Raw genomic sequence first — 22,193 nt, forward strand, 5'->3', positions numbered from 1 at the left:
GCGGCGACCAGTCCCCGGCGGCAAGTGGCTGCAGAGTCCCCACCCTGCAAAGTTTCTCCGACGCACCTACACGGCGGGCCCGGCGATCGCCGCCCCTCGAGGGGAGGAGAAAGGGACTGTCCCCACCCCCGGCCCGCCCGCCCCATCCCCACCGGGGTCTGCGCCTGCGGCGGTGAGGGGACCGGGGCCAGACCCCGCCACCTGTCGGCTCGCCGCCTCTCCTGCCCCTCGCTGCGGCCACCGTCGGCCCAAGGTCCCCGCCACCAACACCTTCAAGCCTGGGCGAGGCGCGAAGCCCCTGGGCGGCTCGCAGAGGAGGCTGGACGCGCACACACACCAGTTGTCCAGCCGCTTCGGGAGGACGGGCGCGCGGGTCGAGCGCGGGCAGCCCCTTACCTGGGGGGAGTTTGGGGGGGGCGGGCCGAGGCGCGGGTCTGGGAGTCGGCGCCCAGGTGAGCCGACGCGGCGGCGCGGAAGGAGCTGCGGCAAACTCGCGGCCGGAGCTCGCGACTCTCCCCGGCCAGGAGGGAGGGAAAGAGGGAGGGAGCGAGGGGCGGGAGGGGAGCCGAGCGGCGCCGAAGCGCGGGCGGAAAGGGCCGAGACGGCGCGCGAGGGGCGCGGCGCGCAGTGAGGGGCGGGGTGGGGGGGGGGGGGCGTCGTGCCCGCCGACGCCCCGCCCCCGTCGCTCAGGTGCGCGCCGCCTCGTCCAGCCCGCCGCTGCAGCCCGCCCCGCGCCCGCCTGTCCGACCGCACATTCCTGGGCTCGCGGCCCCGCGGCGGCTCCGACTCCGGGCGGGACGGCCCTCCACGCCCTTCACCCCGGTCCTCTTCTCCGCCTCCCCGTCTCCCACCACTCTTCCTTTTAAGTACAAGACATATTCTTCGAGGGAAAATCTCGAAGGCTGCTGGCCGAGGGGGAAAATGCAGTCAACTTGTGATGATTCAGGCCTGACTAGCCAGGATGGGAAAAGAGTCGCGCGTCACTTTTCCTGGTCGCTGCCCGCTTTTCAGATGTACCAGGGTGGCAGGCAGAAGAGCAGTAAAAAAAAAAAAAAAGAAACAAACCCAAACACTTCCTTCTGAGAAAAGTCTGTGGTCTCTGGGTGAAAGGGTCGGCTGAAAGAAAGAGGGGCTTACATTATCAGTGAATTATCAATTATCTTAGGCTTGCCGGAGAAAACTAAAAACTCATTTAGCCAGTGTATTGCATTGGCATCCCATTCCTATTTGGAATTCTCCTTTTAGCCCTGTCTCTACACCTCTTTACAGAGCGTGAATTTAGCAGCAAAGCTCCCTACCCAGTTATGAAAGCTGCGTTGATGCTGATTTCATGTGGGCTGGTGCCGTGATTGACTCTTACTTCTCTGTTCTCTTAACATACCAGGCAGTGTATCTTATCCTCAGATGCAAGTCATTTAACATTTCTGGATCAGGGCTGCGTGGACTGCCACTGTCCCACACCTGAAGGGACAGACCTCACTACATACAAGTGGTGTCAGGGCACATCATTGTCCTGGGCTACAAATGCCAGGTCACCATTTTGTAAAAAAAAAAAAAAAAGTAGGCGAGCCCTGAGTCACACTCTTACCTAACATAAATCTTTATTCCTACTTAGTATTCCTGTTCTGCCCAGGTGGCACATGGTGGGTGGGCAATCAGTGCGTGCCTGCCACAAAAATAAGATCGGGAGACAGTGATTCACATGCTATTTATTTCTCAGAGGGAAAGTCACAGAGTTCTGGTCTTTGGTCTAGCTTTTGGGGTGAAACGTGCATAACAGTGAGAGGGCTCTGGAAAAAAAAATCCTTAGAAAATCAAAGGCCTTCCTTGGGAATTGGTTTAAAAGGCTGAGCCTAGCTGGTAACAACCTGGGTTTGCCACCTGAAATCCCTCCTTTACAGAGTCACTACAGTATTTTGTTTTCTGGGTTTTAAGGGGGTAGAAGGAGAGTTGGGCATTAAGCAGATTCACATTAATATACTTTGTAACTTACTAAAGGATTTTCACCTGGAAGGGCTGCTGGGTATAGCAGAAAGAGGATACAGTGTGCCTGAACATAAATACATAAGTAGCTGAGAGAGCTTGGATGTGGTGTTTGAATTCTCTGAAACTCCGCTTTCTTTACTACAAAATCAGCAACAACAGCATAAATTTTTAAGCTGTTATAAGTCTTGACACTATGTACTTGGTTCAAGGAAGGCATTCAGTAAATATAATCCCTTTTATTAGTAAACGGATATCAAGCAGTCTTTGGTCTCTAAAAAGTGGGGGGGGTGGGGTTGAGGGGAGAAGGCAGGCAGAAAGATTACATACTGAATACACAATATTCACTTGAAAATGAGACATAGAATGAACTAGAATAACACTTACCACTGCACTCTCAGACTAGTTCTCTTAGTATTAATAGGCTCTGAGTCAGGAATTGGATACTCCTGACTCCTGTGGCTTTGGGCAAGTTGCTTAACTTTTGTGCCTCTGTTTACTTACATATAAAATGGGGATAATGATACTTCCTACATTGTGAGAGTGTTGTGAAGGTATCTGAGATCCTTGGATAAAAGGTAGTATATGAGTACCAGAGTACTTATTATTAGTCTATAAAGTGCCCTAGGAACCATGGATGAAAGAGATTATTGAGGTACAAAGCGCTGTGTATTATTATTGTTATCATTTATTATACCTTTTGTCTTTACCTTACCATTCTCACTTCCAAAGATGTATTTTACAGCCAGACTGCTTCCAGCCTTGCATCAAGATGTTTAGCTGAGTCAGTCCTAAATTGCAAAATGTTTGCATATCATCAATCTTTATGTTTAGCATTCTGATGAAATAATCCTCAAAGACTCAGAGCTTGGTTTCTCAACCATGGCACTATTGACATTTAAGAATAGATAATTCTTTAGGGTTTGTCCTGTCCATTGTAGGATGTTTAGCAGCATTCTTGGCTTGCATCCACTAGATACCAATAGTTGGCCCTCACCCCCAGTTGTGACTTTGCCAAATGTTCCCTGCAGGGAAAAATCTTCCCCAGTTGAGAATTTCTGAGCTGGCTCTAAAATAACTAATTTTGGTGATACACTTGCCCTTAAATAATAAAGGGAAATATGATGATACTAACAAATAAAAAAAAATTCATATTAATAGGTCAGAATGAAACTTACCCTAAATGTTAAGTCTTACTTAATGTTTTTCAGAGAGTGGATTAGCTATGGTGTGAAATAGCCTTTTTATATGTGTTGAAATAATTAATAGAATATTGAGCCGTTATGCCTTCAAAGCAAATATTTCTGGAACATATGCAATTCATCCTCTAAAATCAAAATATTACATGTACATAGTCTTTAAATGTAAATACTTTAGTTCTGTAAGAATTATAACAAAAGGCAGCAATCCCCTACTTAGCCTTCCCACTCCCAAAATCCTACCCAAAATTTTGAGTTCTTATATCTCTTTCTGCTAATATGAATCTTCATATTTATTTTTAATGTGTTTATTTTGAGAGACAGAGTGTGTGTATGTGTGTATGGGGGGGGGGGGGCGTGCGAGAGAGAGGGAGAGAGAATCCCAAGCAGGCTCAGCAACGTCAGCACAGAACCCAAAGCTGGGCTCGATCCCACAAACTATGAGATCATTACTGGAGCTGAAATTAAGAGTCAAACTCTCAACCCAGGTGCCCTTCATATTTATTTTAATGCCTTTATCAGTTATTCTACTTCTTGATTTCTTCATTTTTAGACACACTTTGTTGACTTTCTAATACAGAAAAAGAAAATTTAACCCTCTTATACTAACTACACATACACTTTTCTTACTCCTAAACTCCTGATATATTTATATCATAATTTTATTAAACATTTAATGTTTATTAATGTTATAAACATTAAATGTCTATTTAATAAAATAAATGTTAATGCACCACTGAGGCATGCAGTGTACTAAGATTGCATTTTTTTAGAACTTTTTTCTTGTTACACAATTGTTTCTCTTTCCTTCTCAGTTAAAACTTGGCGTTTTAAAAATCATTGCATCATATTCTATATACCAGTCACAAATTGAAACCTAAACTTTCCTCCTCTTGGTGCAATTAGTCACATCAGGTACTCTATCAGTTCTATTTCTCTTTTTCTTGGTGATGTCTCTCCTGGAGATCTCCATCCCCTGCTGTGTGGTCTGGACTGATTTTAAGACTCATGGCTCTGTGATCATCCTAGGATTATGTTTCCCTAACATCCTGGGGATCATTTCCTATGCAGATCTCTTGTTTCCTGAATCCCATATTGTCCTCTCTCCTTTTTTTCCCATCATTTTAGTAGAGTACATCTTCAATATATTCTGGAGACAGGATTACACATTCTTGGAGGCCTTGTGTGTTGGAAACATTTTTAATTTATCTTTCCACTCCATTGTTTTGTGGGACATGGAATTCTAGGTTAGAGATCACTTTCCTTCATAATTTCAAAGGTATCACTGTATTGTCTTCTAGTTTCCAGAGTTGATGTTGAAAAAACCAATGGCATTCTGATTCCTTTGTATTTTCTCTCTGGAAGTTTCTGGAACTTCTTACCCAGTTCTTCTGGAATATCTTGAAGATTTGCCCTGATTTAGTCTTTTTTCATTATTATATAAGGGACTCAGTGGGCCCTTTCAGTCTGCCATCTGCCCTATAGTTGGGAAATTTCTTTGTCCTATACCTTTGGTGATTCTTCAGTTTTCTCTGTTCTCTCTAGAGCTTCTATTAAATAGATGTTGGACTTCTAAACATTCTCTAACAAGTGTTTAATCTTTTTCTCTCCCAGTTTCCATCTCTTTGGCATGTTATTCTACTTTCCGTAAAATTTCCTCCACCTTGTATGTCAACCTTTCTACGAATTTTGTTTCTGCCACCTTTTTTTTTTTTTTTTTGTAAGATATGTTTCTTATTCTCTAAATGTTCTTTTTCCATATCAGCCTATTCTTGGGTCATAGATTCACCATCTTTTCTCTCCCTAAGGAAATCTCTTTAACTTTTCTTCTGCTGGTCCTGCAATGGGCCTCTTATCTAGATGTTCCTTTTTTTTTTTTTTTTTTTGATTGTTTTAGTCTTCATCTTTTGTGTTAGAGGATTTCCTCATCTGTCCATTGTTCATTCATATTGAAGACAGAAGTACTGAAAAGCTGACTGGATGTTCTTTTGTGACAAGGCAGAGCTTGTTGACTGACGGTCCTCATTTAGAAGGCTGATGTTTGGACCCAGGCATTCTGTGGAGACATGTATCAAATGTCAGCATCTATGGGGCTTTTCTCCTGCCACATCAGTTTCCCTGAGAGAAACTGCTTTTCTGCCTGTGTTACCAGTTGTCAGCCATTTCCAGCGCCAAGTAGGGAGAGAAGACTGGGAAGTCTCATTACTCAATATGCAGGTTTTGCCCCATACCTATGTTCAGTATTCCTGGTGGACTCAAGTTCAGTACCTTCGTGGTTCAACTACTGCAAAGCGTGAACTTCCAGTCCTCTGCCAGGATCAGCAGAGACAGACAGCCTCCTTGCTACTGGGCCTTACAGAAGGGACTTGAGGATCTAACTGTTCCTTATGTGGATTTTCAACTAATTCTTCTCTTTTCACCACCTTCTTTTGCTTTCAGAAGTACACGCATCTGCCTCCAACTTCTGAGCTTTCTTCCAGACAAAAAGGATTACTTCTTGTTGGCTTTGTCTCTTGTGGGTGGTTAAAGTCACCTTGCTCTGCTCTACTAATGTCTGTTTTCCAGATTCCATCTTCCCACATTTTGTTCTCATCTCCCATCCTTTTTCTTGTGACTGATTTATTACTTTACTTTTGTCTTAGTGAAATTACTTGAGGGAATAGAAGTAAACATATGTGCTCAGCCTGTTATGTTTAACAGGAAGCCTAATCTATCCATTTTGCAGATTTCCAGGTACTTTGAAATCTAATCTGTGATGAGGCCAGATAAAGAGACCTCTACATTTCCTTATTGAATTACATCATAAATCCCTATTGACTGACACTATTAGAAAGAACTCTATGAGATGTATTGTATATTCTGTAGACTGTTTATGAAGATGTGGCCCATTATATTACATAGTGTTCCTATTATTTAAAAAGAAACTAGGAAAAGTGTCTGATAATATGAAAATAGTTTTATGGTTTTATAATGGCATTGTACAGTGACAGACAGTAGCTACACTTGTAGTGAGCACAGCATAAAATATAAAGTTGTTGAATCATTACATTGTACACCTGAAACTAATGTAACATCATGCGTCAACTACACTTCAATAAATAAATAAAAATTTTAAATAAAATAAAATAAAATAAGATAAAATAAAATAAAATAAAATAAAATAAAATAAAATAAAATGATGGTATCAGACAGAGCCTTTCACACTGCAGTCATGACCCCTTGGTGGGCCATGATTGAGTTAGTGGGCTGTTAGAATTTTTGAAAAAGAAAGAAAAAGAAAAATATTAGAGAAAAGCCCTCCTTATAAAGGTGCATGTTGTCTGGTGACCTGTTGGATTCGGTTTGTGTACGTGAGGACACTGTTAGGGTGTGATGTTCATTCCGTGTGGTTGGCTGAGTCAAATAAGCATGAAAACCAACATTATAAAAAGGTATGTAAAGACATAGAGTAGGAAAAAATAAATAAGCAAAAAATAAATGAATAAGGATATGGAGTAGGTTTACATAACCAAATGCACATTATAATTCCATTCTGTGGAAGAAAAAAAGGAATAGTTGCATATTCCTTTTGTTACTGGCTTTGTGGGTTTGTTTGTTTTTTTTTAACCATCACAAAACTGTGTCATGTAGCTAGTGAGTTTTCCCTTTTTCAATTGACTGCTGGTAATCTTAGGCCAGACTTGTGGCCTCCCCAGGAAAGATCTAGGTTTTGTGGTACCTGAAGCTTATATAACTTAGGGAACCTTCTCTAAGAAAAAGAACTGGTCCTTGGCCTTAGCACCATCTTCTTGGAAACCCCCATGCCATGAGAGCCAAGTGGAGGAAGAAGCGAATGCACAGGCCTAAGTGTAAAAGAAGAAAGAGGAGGGACACCTGCGTGGCTCAGTTGGCTAAGCGTCCAACTTCAGCTCAGATCATGATCTCATGGCTGTTGGGTTCAAGCCCCGCGTCAGGTTCTGTGCTGACAGCTCAGAGCCCAGAGCCTGCTTCGGATTCTGTGTGTGTCTCTCTCTATCCCCCTCCCCTGCTCGCTCTCTCTCTCTCTCAAAAATAAATAAACATTTTAAAAATGTAGAATAACTTTTAAGAAAAAGAAGAAACTTGAGGCAGAGGTCCAAGTAAACCCCTAGCTTGTGTACCCATGGAGCCACAGCAGCAGAAATGAGGAAAGCCGGAGTTCAGGAAGACTGGTACCAATTGTTGGACTGCAGGCCTACTCTCTACAGCTTGGTTGAATGGATCTACAACCATCACCATCTGACTGAAAGACCACCCGTAAGAGACCCACCTTGCTCATACCAAAACCTTCCCTTTTGGTCCTTTGCCCTGGACCTGTGACTTTTGGGACTAATTTTGTTTTCATTTGTGGCTGAATGTAACGTGTACAATAAAGAAACTGCTGTTTCATCTGAAGAAAAAAGAATGAGTGAGAAAACATTTAGGCTAAGCAAGAAATTTTTAAAAATTATAAGTTTTAACAAATTGAAAAATGCCATAAACATTGCAAAAATCCAGAAAAACAACCTAAATTATTCATTAATTTACTCTGACACATTTCTATAATACTATTTTGTCTGCATTTTTTAAATGTTTATTTATTTGAGAGAGAGAAGAGCCAGGGAGGGGCAGAGAGAGAGAGAGAGAGAGAGAGAGAGAGAGAATCCCAAGCAGGCTCTGTGCTGTGACAGTGCAGGACTGGATCTCACGAACAGTGAGATCATGAACCTGAACCTGAGCTGAAATCAAGAGTCAGATGCTTAGCCAACTGAACCACCCACGTGCCCCTTGTCTGCATTTTTATAATTGGTTTTATTATTATTTACTGATGCCTAAAATAGGTGACTTCACACACAGATGTACCTTCTCAACGTTTATTTATTTTTGGGACAGAGAGAGACAGAGCATGAACTGGGGAGGGGCAGAGAGAGAGGGAGACACAGAATCGGAAACAGGCTCCAGGCTCCGAGCCATCAGCCCAGAGCCCGACGCGGGGCTCGAACTCACGGACCGCGAGATCGTGACCTGGCTGAAGTCGGACGCTTAACCGACTGCGCCACCCAGGCGCCCCACAGATGTACCTTCTATTTGCAGTACAAATACATAGATTAGTGTACCACAGACACCGGAACCCTGATATTTCATATTATTCCCATCAAAAGGAAAATAATGTACTAGGAATTTTTATCTTTATAGCTCATCTTACAGACTATACTCCTGATAGGAAAGAGCTTCTGTTTTGACCAGACTTGCCAGAGCCTAGAAGTAGCAACTTCCTTGTCATGGTCAGCGGCCAACTTCCCAGGCACTCTGACTCCCTGAGGATCTTAGCTGCTGGCTGACTGTCTTCTCCTATTTATGTCAGTTCTTAGTGATAACATGCAAAGATAATCTGTCCAGTCTCCTGGCACCTCAGATACTTGACTTCACTTCCAATCATCATTTCCTCTTTACCCCTCTTTAGTCAGACATCTCCCATGTCAGTCTCTTGACTTTGTCATCACCGGCTAATACACCTCCAGAGTCTCAGTTGGAACATCCCATTTTCTGACCATTACCTCCTACTCCTCCGGCATGCTTACTCTGGTACCCCCACTCCAACCATTTTTTGTTCTATCGACCTTACCAATTTTTCATTGTCACGTTTTTTCATGTCCTAACTTTCCTTACTCAGCTTACATTTCTAAAATGTATTGTTATTAGCCTCCTCTGTGCCCACACCTGCTCAGCTAAATCAGGTTAATTAAAAACAGCAGGGGGGCACCTAGGTGGCTCAGTCACTTGAGCCTCTGACTTTGGTTCGAGTCATGATCTCATGGTTCCTGAGTTAGAACCCCACGTTGGGCTCTTTGCTGTCAGCACAGAGACTGCTTCGGATCCTTTGTCCCCATTTCTCTCTGCCCTCCCCTGCTCATGCTCTTTCTCTCAAAAATAAATTTAAAAAAATTGTAGGGCATGCTTTCTAACTCTACTTTAAAGGAATGACTATGTAGTCAGACAAATATCATAGGACTTCATTCATACGTGGAATTTAAGATACAAAACAGATGAACATAAGGGAAGGGAGGCAAAAGTAATATAAAAACAGGGAGGGGGACCAAACATAAGAGACTCTTTAATACAGAGAACCAAACTGAGGGTTGCTGGAGGGGCTTTGGGGGGGGGATGGGCTAAATGGGCAAGGGACATTAAGGAGGGCACTTGTTGGGATGAGCACTGGGTGTTATATGTAGGGGATGAATCACTGGATTCTACTCCTGAAATCATATTACACTATATGCTAACTAACTCGGATGTAAAATACATACATACATACATACATACATACATGCACGGCTATAGTCTCAACTGGACAGTCCATACTGTCTGGCAATCCAGCAATCCTGCAGTCCTAATAAATGTGCTCTTCTGTTCTCCAAAATGACTTCTTCACGTCAGTCCCTCAAACCTCCAATACTTCTTCATCCCACGCTTACTCTCAGTTGATGAACTTGCCATCATATTCATTGACTAAAGTAAAACTGATTAGAGTGGAGCCCCTCATCCTCCTAAGACAGCTCTACCCACTTTGCTATATCTGGATTGGCCCTGTGCCTTCTTACTTATATTTCTCTTTCTTTACTTTTTACTTTAGAAAGAGAGAAAGCACAGAAGCAGAGGAGCGGCAGAGGGGGAGAGAGAGAGAATCTTAAGCAGGCTCCACTCTCAGCACCGAGCCTGAAGCAGGGCTCAATCTCACAACCATGAGACCTTGACCTGAGCCGAGACCCAGAGTCAGATGCTCAACTGACTGAACCGGCCAGGTGCCCCTGCCTTCTTTTAGATGAAGTTCTCTACTCCCTCCAAAAGCAGTCCTGTCGCTTGTGTCTTTCCCCTTTCAAGGGCTTTGTACCTACCATTGTACTCTCCCCTCATGCATAATCAATTTTTCCTTCTGTATTAGATTATTCCCTTCTACATATAAATGAACTCTAATAATCCCTTCTATATGACTTTTCTACCACCCTAGCAAATTGCCACAGACTTAGCATCTTAAACAACACAACTTTATCATTGTATATAGTTCCGTGCCAGATGTCCCACCTGGGTCTCACTGGTCAAAAATGAGGGGACTGGCAGGGCTACATTCCTTTCAGGAGGATTTCTGGAACAATCTATTTCCTTGCCCTTTCCAACCTTTAGAACCTCCTACATTCCTTGGCTTCAGGTCCTCTTTGCCCCTCTTCAAAATAAGCAATGTTGTATTTCTCTGTGCCTTTCATAATCACAAATCCCTAGGATTCTCTTTTCTGCCTCCCTTTTCCACTTTTAAGGATCCTATGATTGCACTGGAAGCACTTGTATATATGCCAGGATAATCTATTTTAAAGTCAGCTGATTAGCAACCTTGACACTATCTTCAACCTTGATTCTCCTTTGCTATAACTTAGTATTTTCACAGGTTCCAGGGATTAGGGCCTAGGAACTCTTTGGGGACCATCATTCTTTTTTTTTCTTTAAGTTTATTTATTTATTTTGAGAGAGAGAGGAGAGAGAGGGCACGAGCAGACTTGGGGAGAGGGCAGACGGAGGCAGAGAGAGACAGCAAGAACCCCAAGCAGGTTCCCGGCTGTCAGCACAAGAGCCTGCCATGGGGCTCGATTTCACCATCTGTGAGATCATGACCCGAGCAGAAATCAAGAGTCATACCTGAACCCACTGAGCCACCCAGGCGCCCCAGGGGAACCACTGTTGTGACTACCACACCCTCTTAAAGCAAAATAAGTTCCCTTGACTCTGGAATCTAATCTGGTCAATGTCTCATTTCTCTTTTGGTGTTTAGTCCAAATTCTTGAAAGGGTCATCTTTACTCACTTTGCAGTCTTGTGAGCCTGGGTCACTAACCTGTGGGGTCTGTGCTAATTCCAGGTAGTTAGTGTTATAATTGAATTGTAGGACATCCAGTTGGTATTCAGAGAGTGGAAGAACTGGTTAGTGTCAGAACCCCCTCTCCCCCCCCCACATTTGGTGTCAGAAGTGTTGAGAGTAAAGGAATACACTATTTCCCCTTTTATCCAGTTAAGTTGAAGATGTGATTTTCTGACAATCCAGTGATTGTACTCTTAGGTACCTACCCTAGAGAAACTTTGACATGAACACAGGAACACATGGACGTAAATGTTTATTCACTGCAGCACTTATTGTAATAGTGAAAAAGTGGAAATGTACGTATAGTTAGCAGGATGGTGGATATATACAGTTTATCAGTGCAATGGAACATTTATAACATCTCAGAAACGTCATTAAAAACAGATTCAGGGGTGCCTGGGTGGCTCATTTGGTTGAGCATCTGACTCTTATTTTGGCTCAGGTCATGATCTCGCAGTTTGTGAGTTTGAACCCCACACTGGGCTCCATGCTGACAGTGCACAGCCTGCTTGGGATTCTCTCTCTCTCTCCCCTCTCTCAGCCCCTCACCCACTCTCTCTGCCCCCCCCTCAAAAACAAAATAAATAAACTTAAAAAAAATTAAAACCAGTTTCAGGGGTGCCTGGGTGGCTTAGTCGGTTAAGTGTCTGACTCTTGACGGTCATGATATCACAGTGGTGGGATCCATGCTGAGCATGGAGCCTGCTTAAGATTCTCTCTCCCTCTCTCTCTCTCTCTCTGCCCCTCTCCCCTGCTTGCTTGCTCTCTCTCTAAAGCTAAAAAAAATAATAAAAAACAGTTTCAAATGAATATGTGAAGTATACCAGTCATATACATTTCTAAAATGTATAAGAAGTAAATGTATGTATATATTTGACAAATACGTACAGTAAAGCCTTGGTTTGTGAGCATAATTCGTTCCGGAAACATGCTTGTAATCCAAAGCACTTGTATATCAAAGTGAATTTTCCCATAAGAAATAATTGAAGCTCAGATGATTCGTTCCACAATCCAAAAATATTCATATAAAAATGATTACAATACTGTACTATAATACAGAATAATAAAAAATACAAAATATAAAGAAAACTAAACGAATTAACCTGAACTTACCTTTGAAAACCTTCGTGGCTGGTGTGAGGGAGACAAGAGAGAGGAGGGTTATTGTGTAGGACAACTTCCACTATCACTGACGGAATTACTGCTATCTATTGGCTCAGTGGAATCTTTTTCTTTTCGTGAACTTTAACAAGGAACCTACCCAATGACACTTGCTTTCGCCTCCTTTTGAGGATTTTGCAGAAATGTGACAATGCGTTGTCATTAAACAGATTCATCACTCGCACTGCTACAGCCTTATTCAGGTGGTGCTTTTCTCCAAATTTCCAAATGTGTTTCCCACATTTACACATATCCCTAATCTCATTTGAATTGGCGGATTCCTCTGCCTTTTTCGTCTCCTCCTCCTCTGCAGATGAGATGCAGAAGTAGACTTCTTATAAAATCTTGCAATTTTGGCCACTTGCACACCTCATTCATATTTCTCAATGATTTCCTTCTTAATGTCCGCCATAATCATCTCCTTCTTACCACCTTTCTTTTCAACCTTTTTCAGCATGGGGGCCATTGTATATGTTTGCACAGATGTTGACTACAGTACAGTATCAATAAACTCTTGTCCTATACTGTATTTAATGTAACTGGCAATAAGGCATCAGAGGAAAGAGTCTATATCTGCAGGCAGCCTGACCTAGAATGAAGCAAGGCATTCATTCCTAAGCTTCCCCTTGTATGGAAAAGCAAAGGACTGTCCATACGTGCTTTGAAGCGACAAAAAATACACTAGTGCCAGTTGTGGACACTTGCCAATGTTCTGAAAAATCATTGATTACTGCCAAACACCACAGCCTGAGAACGAGCATCTGAGCATAGGAGACAATCCCCACAATCCCGCAGTGAGAGAGAGAGAGAGAGAGAGAGAAAGAGAAAGAGAGAGAGAAAAGAACCATTGGCTCAGTTGTGATCACATGACATTTGCCATCACATACTACTCATATTGCAAGACATCACTCATCTAGCAAGTTAAAATTTATTAGAAATGTTTGCTCATCTTACAGAACACTCGCAGAACAAGTTACTCACAATCCAAGGTTTTACTATAATTTCATAATATAAACACAAACACACCAAATTCAGTTCATTAGTTACTCCTGACGACAGATGGGAGGAAAATATAGATGAACTGTAATTTGCTTTATGTTTTATTTCTTTAAAAATAAAAGAAAATCTAAGATAAATTTTGCAAATCATTAACATTTGTTAAATCTCAGTGGGGGTGGTAGGCTCTTTGTTCTATTATTTTCTGTACTTTCGCATGTTTAAAATATGCTAGAATTTAAAGTAATTTGGGGAATGCCTGGGAGGCTCAGTCGGTTAAGCATCTGACTTTGGCTCAGGTCATGATTTGACGGCTTCTGAGTTCAAGTCCCACATTGGGCTCTGTGCTGTCAGTACAGGGTCTGCTTCAGATCCTCTGTCTCTCTCTCTACTCCTCCCCTGCACCTTCTATCTCTCTCTCTCTCTCTCTCAAATAAATAAACATTAAAAATAAATAAATAGGGGTGCCTGGGTGGCTCAGTTGGTTAAGCGTCCAACTTCAGCTTGGGTCATGATCTCGTGGTTGTGAGTTTGAGCCTCACATCGGGCTCTGTGCTGACAGCTCAGAGCCCGGAACCTGCTTTGGATTCTGTGTCTCCCCCCGCCCCCCCCCCCACTTTCCCTGCTCACGCTCTGTGTATCTCTGTCTCTAAAATAAACGTTAAAAAATAAATAAATAAAAATAAAGTAATTTTTAAAGGAAAATGCTTGGACTTGGATAAATTGTTTCATAAGAAAATGCTTCATTTTAAAGGGCCAAAACTTTAACAAAATTGGACTTGCACATCATGTCTTAGGGCAACCTTAAAACATCCCTGGTTTTTTATGCCAAGCAAAAACACACAAAATTGTAGAAAACTGAATGAGGCCATGTACCCTGGAAATATTTGAAATGGTTTATTGCTTGGGGCAAAGGACGAAAACTGAAGACATGCCAATTTCAAAAGGCAGGATCCCCTTTAGAATCACTGATGTTTCTTCTAATATCTGGAAACAAGTCCGTAAACCGGCTCCTCAACTGCTTTCCTTCAATAGGCAAACAACTGGATGAAACTGCTGACGCCTCTCCTTTCAACCAGCTCTGTCATTCTTTATTTGCACACCGGTACCACTTAAGAAGTATTCCAATTTTTCGGATCCCCTTTTGGCAACTTGACAAGCCATCATCATTTGCCAAATGGTGAAAAAATGTCTTCGTCAAGGAAAACTTTGTCTCCAAGGACAGAGCGTTTGGTTCTCTGGACTCAGTAACATACCTGGCCAGGCGGCTCTGCCGAAGGTGCACCATGCGTCGTCATGACTCATTGCCCTCAGCATCAACAGGAATTGATATGTGCCAGCAGTTCTCAAAGGAGTCTTGTTTACTGCTGTGAGAGTCATCGACTTCATCAGAGCCTGGTCTTGACCTCGGCCTTTTCAAGAAATTTTGACTAGAAAAGAGATCAGAGTAGGAAGCTATCTCTGTTATACCCAGTCCACTAAGTCTGTGATTGTGGGGCCCCTGGGTGGCTCAGTCGGTTGAGCGTCCGACTTCAGCTCAGGTCACGATCTCACGGTCCGTGAGTTTGAGCCCGCGTCGGGCTCTGGGCTGATGGCTCAGAGCCTGGAGCCTGCTTCCGATTCTGTGTCTCCCTCTCTCTCTGCCCCTCCCCCGTTCATGCTCTGTCTCTCTCTGTCTCAAAAATAAAAACGTTAAAAAAAATTTTTTTAAATGAAAAAAAAAAGTATGTGATTGAACTTCAAGCTTAAGTTGTATGTGTGCTCTAAAGAGAGAAGATAGAGACAGAGAAAGAGGGAGAGAGAGAGAGAGAGACAGAAAAGGAGATAGAGACAAGACTTTTCAGAACAATTTAATTGAGAGTTCATTCCTGGTTGTGTTACATAGGTATTTTTGACCATGAGACTGAAGCAAAAATTTTTTTAAGTTTATTTATTTATTTTTGGGATAGAGAGAGAGAGAGAGAGAGAGAGAGAAGGACAGAGAAAGAGCAGCAGAAGGGCAGAGAGAGAGGGAGAGAACCCAAACAGGCTCCATGGTCAGCACAGAGCTGACTTGGTGCTTGATCCCATGACTTTGAGATAATGACCTGAGCCAATATCAAGAGTCAGACACTTAACTAACTGAGCCACCCAGATGCCCCTAAAACAAATATTTTAATTTATGGTTCTACCTAGGGTATTATGGGTACTGCTGAAAGGAACCCCCCAACTCTTAAGGCCCTGTGCCATTTCATGAAGCGAAGACAGAATGCAAGTAACGATGTAAACTTTTCAGTGAGGATAAGGACTTTCTGTGGTCTAAAGCCCATTGAGAAAGTCTTATTAATTTCTCTACAAGCAGGAATTTTCAAGACCCCAAAACACCAGAGAATTCTTTTGAATGTTGCTTCTGCTTAGATGACTTTAAAATTAAAACATGAACTGGGATGCCTGGGTGGCTCAGTCGGTTAAGCATCCAACTCCTGGTTTCAGCTCAGTTCATGATCTCATGGTTAGTGAATTTGAGCCTGTGTGGGGCTCTGGGGCTGAGGGCACAGAGCCTGCTTAGGATTCTCTCTCTCCCTCTCTGTCTGCCCCGCCCCCCCACTTGTGCAATTTTTCTCTATCTCTCTCTTTCAAAAATAAATGAACAAACATTAAAAAAAAATTAAGACACGAATTTATCATCCTTTTTTGCCCACAGAAAGCTTCAGTGATATACCTAACAAAAGATGGTTCCGTTGTTTTACAGTGGTGATGATGAACCATGAATTCAACTTAGTCTCGGGGTATGTCCTGTGACCTATACGAGCCAATGTTTTCAGTATTTATTGCCATTAAAAAAAAACTGAAATCAAGTGGATGACATGTATGACACAACTCATTTTTTTTTTTAACATAACCCAACTTCTTATTCATATCAAAAGCATCCTTTCAGTGGAGTTTACTATTGGGTAAAGTTAAGGTTGCCGTTTATTTTATTGGCATTCAAATAATGAAGACAATATTTTGCTTACTTACATTTATAGCAGTAATTCATTGGTTTCCACACATTAGGGACTGTACTATGACTTCATATATAATGTCTAACAATTCTAAACAGTCCTATGAGGGGAGCACTAATATTCCCTTTCACAGATCAGAAAACTGAAGCCTAGAGAGAATAAGTAATTTGTCCAGTGTCACACAGCTGGTACATGATAAAGCCAAATATTTCAGCACATATCTGTGTGATTCCAGAGCCCATCTTACATTACACGGCAAAGGAATTCATTTTCAATGCTATAAAGTAAACTAAATGCAAACAGCCCAGTGTCTGTGCATTTTTCCATGAAAGATTTGTTTCAATTTCATCAACATTTTAGGACTTCATGATCAGTGATTCTCAGAGCTCAGAACAACTGGACTAGAGAAACCACAGAGCTTGGGATGCCTGCGCAGGCCCTTCCCTCTCTGTCTTTGCATCATAGTGTCTGGCATACAGTAGGGGTTCTATGTACAAATATTTGTCAAAGGCATGTAGGCAGGTTGGCTATCCTGAGGTTGCCCTGGAAGTAAGCTGTGTCCCAGGGCTTACTTGGGAGGTGGGGACAGTTCTGGTTGGCGAAGTATTCCTTGGTGTACGTACCATAACCAGCCTTTGATCCTCAGCTTTGCAGATTCCAAACTCCGCTTTTATCAGCAATTAAAGAGCATATTAATTTTCAACAACACATTCACACTAACATAGCCTGATGTCTAAGCGCCAAGTAACTCATTGATTTATAATGAAAACTATGAAGGTCAGAAACAGGAATGTTAAAGTCATCACCAACAGCATGTGTTCTCCAAGAAGGCCGACCTACATGGGAGTGAGCGCATAACTGAAGGTTTACTTGGTAAATATGGAAAAGGAACAATGGAGGTTAATTAGAGGAATCCAGCGTTTACTGGCCTCTGGTAGGAGAGCCAGAGCACTCATCCCCACAAACAAGGAGAGTCTTGCCAAACTGAAGAGAACAGAATGACTCTCCCCAGGACCTTTGCATTCCATCTCTTGTTGGTTAAGGAAGTTGTTAAATTGGCTGGTGATGGACACATTCTTTCTTTGTATATACTAACGTTTAATCCGGTTATGGTCACCTTTTATTGGTGAGACCTCTTTCAGGTGAATTTGCATATCTCCACAAAATCCATTTATTGAACTTTTTAAGAGTTTAATTCTCCCCGGGGAATGTTATTGGTGGGCATTCTACTATAACCCGAGTGGGCTAATGACTAACATTCTCTCAGGCCACTCAATAAAAGCCTGAGTCCTTAGATCTTCCAATAGAAATTGTTCCTAATTTTAAGGTGAATATGCAAGCTACATGAAGAAAAGGATTGTGGTCATTCATGAACATTTTGGGGATGTACCTACTGTGTGTCAGGCTTGTTCCATGCAAGTTACTGTGAAAACAATGGAGAACAACGATGAATGACAGCTCTTGCCTTCAAGGAGCATGCAGGCGTGTAAACATACATGTAAACAAAACCAGATACCATAAAAGAGTAAAAAGACTTGTAAACAGGGCACCTGGCTGGCTCAATCCAGAGAGCATGCGACTCTTGATCTCAGGGTTGTGAGTTGAAGCTCCATGTTGGGCATGGACCCTACTTAAAAACAAGCAAACAAACAAACTTGTAAACAAAACAATGGTGTTTAGTTCTGAATAGAAACAAGAACCAATTGTTGTGGAAACACAAACAGGGAAGAGATGGCTTCACCAAGAATGAATAGGTTTTTTAAGTAGACAAGGGAGAAAAGTGCATTCCAACAGCTGGAACCACCTAAGCTAGAGCACAGACATGTCAGGTGCCCACAAGGAATGGAAGGTTGGGAGTGGAGACAAGTGGAGATCGAGGGGACAGAGGTGTAGGGATGAGGCTGCTTGAGCTCTTCAGGGCCAAAGGTGCAGGAGACATTTCCTCCCTCTCCAACACTCCTTCCCTCATCCCTGACTCTTGCACCTCTGGTTATTGTCTGTCTCTTTCAGAAGCTTTTGTTTTCTCAGTTCATTCTTTAAATCAGTAATTTTTAAAACTTGAGGCACGTGGCTGGCTCAGTCAGGAAAGCATGTGACTCTGGATCTCAGGGTCATGAGTTTTAGTCCCATGTTGGGAGTAGAGATTGCTTTAAATACATAAATAAATAAAAGAATTTTTTTAAGTTCATTTATTTTGAAAGAGAGAGCAAGCAAGCAGGGGAGAGGCAGAGACAGAGGGAGAGAGAGAGGATCCCAAGCAGGCTCTGCATTAGCAGGTAAATATTTACATGGGGGTCAAACTCACGAACCCTGAGATCATGACCTGAGCTGAAACTGAGAGTAGGACGCTTAAGACTGAGCTACCCAAGTGCCCCACTGAGCCACTTATGCACCCCAGTAATTTTTAAAAATTTTTTTTAATGTTTTCATTTATTTTTGAGACAGAGAGAGATAGAGCATGAGCAGGGGAGGGGCAGAGAGAGAGAGGGAGACACAGAATCCGAAGCAGGCTCCAGGCTCTGAGCTGTCAGCACAGAGCCTGACACGGGGCTCGAATTCACAGACTGTGAGATCATGACCTGAGCTGAAGTCGGACGCCCAACCAACTGAGCCACCCAGGCACCCCTGTACCCCAGTAATTTTTTAAAATGAGTTTTTTAATTATGTAATACATGTTTGTGGAATAATATCCAAGAACTATAAGGGCAAAGTATGAAAAATCTAGTTTCTCTCCCACCTACAATGACCATACGCACAACTCTGCTCTCTGCTCCCAGGGACAACCACTGGCACCAGATTCCTACATATCCTTCCAGAAAGTCCCTGGATAGGCAAGCATTTGTGTGTGTGTATGTGTGTGTGTGTGCAAGCATTTGTGTGTGTGTGTATACATTTGTGTAGGTATATAATTTTTTACACCAAGAATAGAATACTACTGCATTCTGCTTTCTTCACTTTATTTTTTTAATGTTTATTTATTTTTGAGAGAGAGCGAGAGCATGAGCAGGGGAGGGACAGAGAAAGAGGGAGACACAGAGTCCAAAGCAGGCTCCAGGCTCTGGGCCATCAGCAGAGAGCCCGACGCGGGGCTTGAACTCACAAACTGTGACATCATGACCTGAGCTGAAGCCAGACGCTCAACCAACTGAGCCTCTAGGCACCCCCTGCTTTCTTCACTTTAAAATGGATTTTAGGGGTGCCTGGGTGGCTCAGTCGGTTGAGTGTCCAACTTCTGATTTCGGCTCAGGTCATGATTCCAGGGTTGTGGGACTGAGCCTTGTGTGGGGCTCCATGCTGAGCATGGAGTCTGCTTGAGATTCTCTCTCTCTCTGCCTCTCTCCGCCATTCACGTGTGTGCGTGCTCTCTTTCTAAAATAAAACAAAATGGATTTTAGAGATCTTTCCATATCTTTTCATTCTTTTATTCATTCACCTGACAAGTATTTATTCAGTGTCTACCTTGTGCCAGGCACTCTTAGATGATAAAGACTTGGCAGTGGGCAAAATCTCTAGCTTCATGGAACTTACATTCTAGTAGAGGGAAACAGGAAAGACAGACAAATGGCAAACAAGCAATGAAATATGTATAATATGCCAGATGGTGATGAGTGCTGTGCAGAAAAATAAATGCATAGATGCACAGTGCTGGCATGCTAGAAGTTGGGAGAGTGGCTGCAGCCATCTAAAGGAGAGAGAGAGAGAGAGAGAGAGAGAAAGAAAGAGAGAGAGAGAGAGAGAGAGAGGCCTGGTTCTTTTGTTGGTACAATAGCATTCTGTCAGATGAATACACCAGAATTCCTTTAATCAGTCTCCTACTGACATTTACTTTGTTTCTAATATTTTGCTGTTACACTACTGCAAATCTTACACATAGGCTATTTGACACATCTAACAGTATATTTGTTTTTTTTAAGTTTATTTATTTATTTTGAGAGAGACAGAGACAGTGCAAGCAGGGGAGGGGCAGAGAGAGGGAGAGGCAGGATCCCAAGCAGGCTCCACAGTGCAGAGCCCGATGTGGGGTTCAAACCCATGAAGCCATGAGGCCATGACCTGAGCTGATACCAAGAGTCAGATACTTCACCGACTGAGCCACCCAGGCGCCCCCAAAAGTATATTTGTAAGCTAAATTCCTAGAAGTGGGGTTGTCATTTTAAGTGTCTGTGCAGCTTTATAATTTCAACAGATATCGCTAGATTACTTTCTGGAAAGTGCCAATTGACAGTTCTTTCAGCAATGAATGGGAGGCCCACACCTTCACCAATCCTGTGTTGTCAAGATCTGTGATGTTTGCTTATCTGAGGAGAAAGCCATGAAATATTTTTAGAAGTCTAATTTGCATTTTACTTTTTACGATTGAAGTTAAATGTCCCCTGTGTCTAAAGGCCTTTTTTATTTCTTGTAAATTATCCATGTCCTTTGCCAAATTTTCTATGTGTGTGAGGAGTAGGGGTAGTGGTCACTTTGTTTTGCTTATTTCTGATTTGTAGAACTCCTCTTAGTAAAGAATTTACAGCCTTTGGGGATGTGGGTAGCAAATGTTTTATCCGATTTGTCAGTTCTCTTTGATTGTGTTTATAGTAAATGGCTTTTATAATGCAGAAATTTTTACCATTATATAGCCCAATTAAACTACCTTTTTATGGTTTCAGAAATTATTTTTTTTAATTTCCTGTTTTTCTTCTAGTATTTTAACAGTTTGTTTTTTAACTTTTAAATATTTGATTCATTTGGAATTCATACTACGTAAGGTGTGAGGCACAGCTCCAGTTAATTTTTTTCCAACTGGTTACCCAGTTGTCCTAAAACCATTTATAGAATAACTCCTCCTTTCTTTTTTTAAATTTTTTTAATGTTTATTTCTGAGAGAGAGAGACAGAGCATGAGCAGGGGAGAGGCAGAGAGAGAGGGAATCTGAAGAATCTGAAGCAGAATCTGAAGCAGGCTCCAGGCTCTGAGCTGTCAGCATGGAGCCTGACACGGGGCTCGAACCCGCGAACCGTGAGATCATGACCTGAGCTGAAGTCAGACACTTAACCGACTGAGACACCCAGGTATCCCACTCCTCCTTTCTCCATGACTTTTTTTTTTTTAAGATTTTAATTTTTTTTAAGTAATCTTTACACCCAACATGGGGCTCGAATTTCCAACCCAGAGATCAGGAGTCGCATGTTCTACGGACTGAGCCAGCCAGGCGTCCCTTCATGACTTTTCTTTTTATTTCTTGAGAGAGAGGGAGAGAGAGCACAAGTGTGCGAGTGAGCGCGGATGAGGCGCAGAGGGAAAGGGAAAGAGAGAAAGGCTCTTAAACAGCCTCCAGTCTCAGCCCAGAGCTCAATGTGTGGCTTGATCTTATGACCCTAGGATCATGACCTGAGCCAAAATCAAGAGTCAAATGACCAAACCACCCAGGCGCCCCACTCCATGACTTTTAAATCCCACTTTTGCATGTGATAAATTCCAATAAGAATATGGGTCCAATTTGGGTTTTCCAGACAAGCCCATTGATTTCACTGTTCATCTTTTCAACGATGGTCTATTTACATGCCAGGCACTGTTCTATGCAGGCACTAGTAACATTTTTAAATTTTTTTTTTTCAACGTTTTTTTATTTATTTTTGGGACAGAGAGAGACAGAGCATGAACGGGGGAGGGGCAGAGAGAGAGGGAGACACAGAATCGGAAACAGGCTCCAGGCTCTGAGCCATCAGCCCAGAGCCCGACGCGGGGCTCGAACTCACGGACCGTGAGATCGTGACCTGGCTGAAGTCGGACGCTTAACCGACTGCGCCACCCAGGCGCCCCATTAAATGTTAGAGCTTATGAAATAGATTTTACAACCTATCTTATTTTTCTTATTCTTTTTAGACTTTCCCAGGCTCTTTTTATTTGCTTATTTTCCACTTGAACTTTAGAATCAGTCTGTCTAGTTCCAAAATAAATTATCTTGATGTTTTTATTGGGA

General features: G+C 42.5%; 1 long non-coding RNA gene across 1 annotated transcript; it reads left to right on the forward strand.

Moving 5' to 3' along the window:
* The first annotated feature begins 7,281 nt into the window (after positions 1-7,281).
* On the forward strand, positions 7,282-21,480 carry LOC115519370. Its single transcript, XR_003970480.1, has 3 exons — positions 7,282-7,358; positions 14,684-14,691; positions 21,470-21,480. It is a non-coding gene; the product is annotated as an uncharacterized LOC115519370 (long non-coding RNA).
* The last annotated feature ends 713 nt before the right edge of the window (positions 21,481-22,193 follow it).

The sequence above is a fragment of the Lynx canadensis genome, chromosome B4 (assembly GCF_007474595.2).
Source record: "Lynx canadensis isolate LIC74 chromosome B4, mLynCan4.pri.v2, whole genome shotgun sequence".
Taxonomy (NCBI): Eukaryota; Metazoa; Chordata; class Mammalia; order Carnivora; family Felidae; genus Lynx; species Lynx canadensis.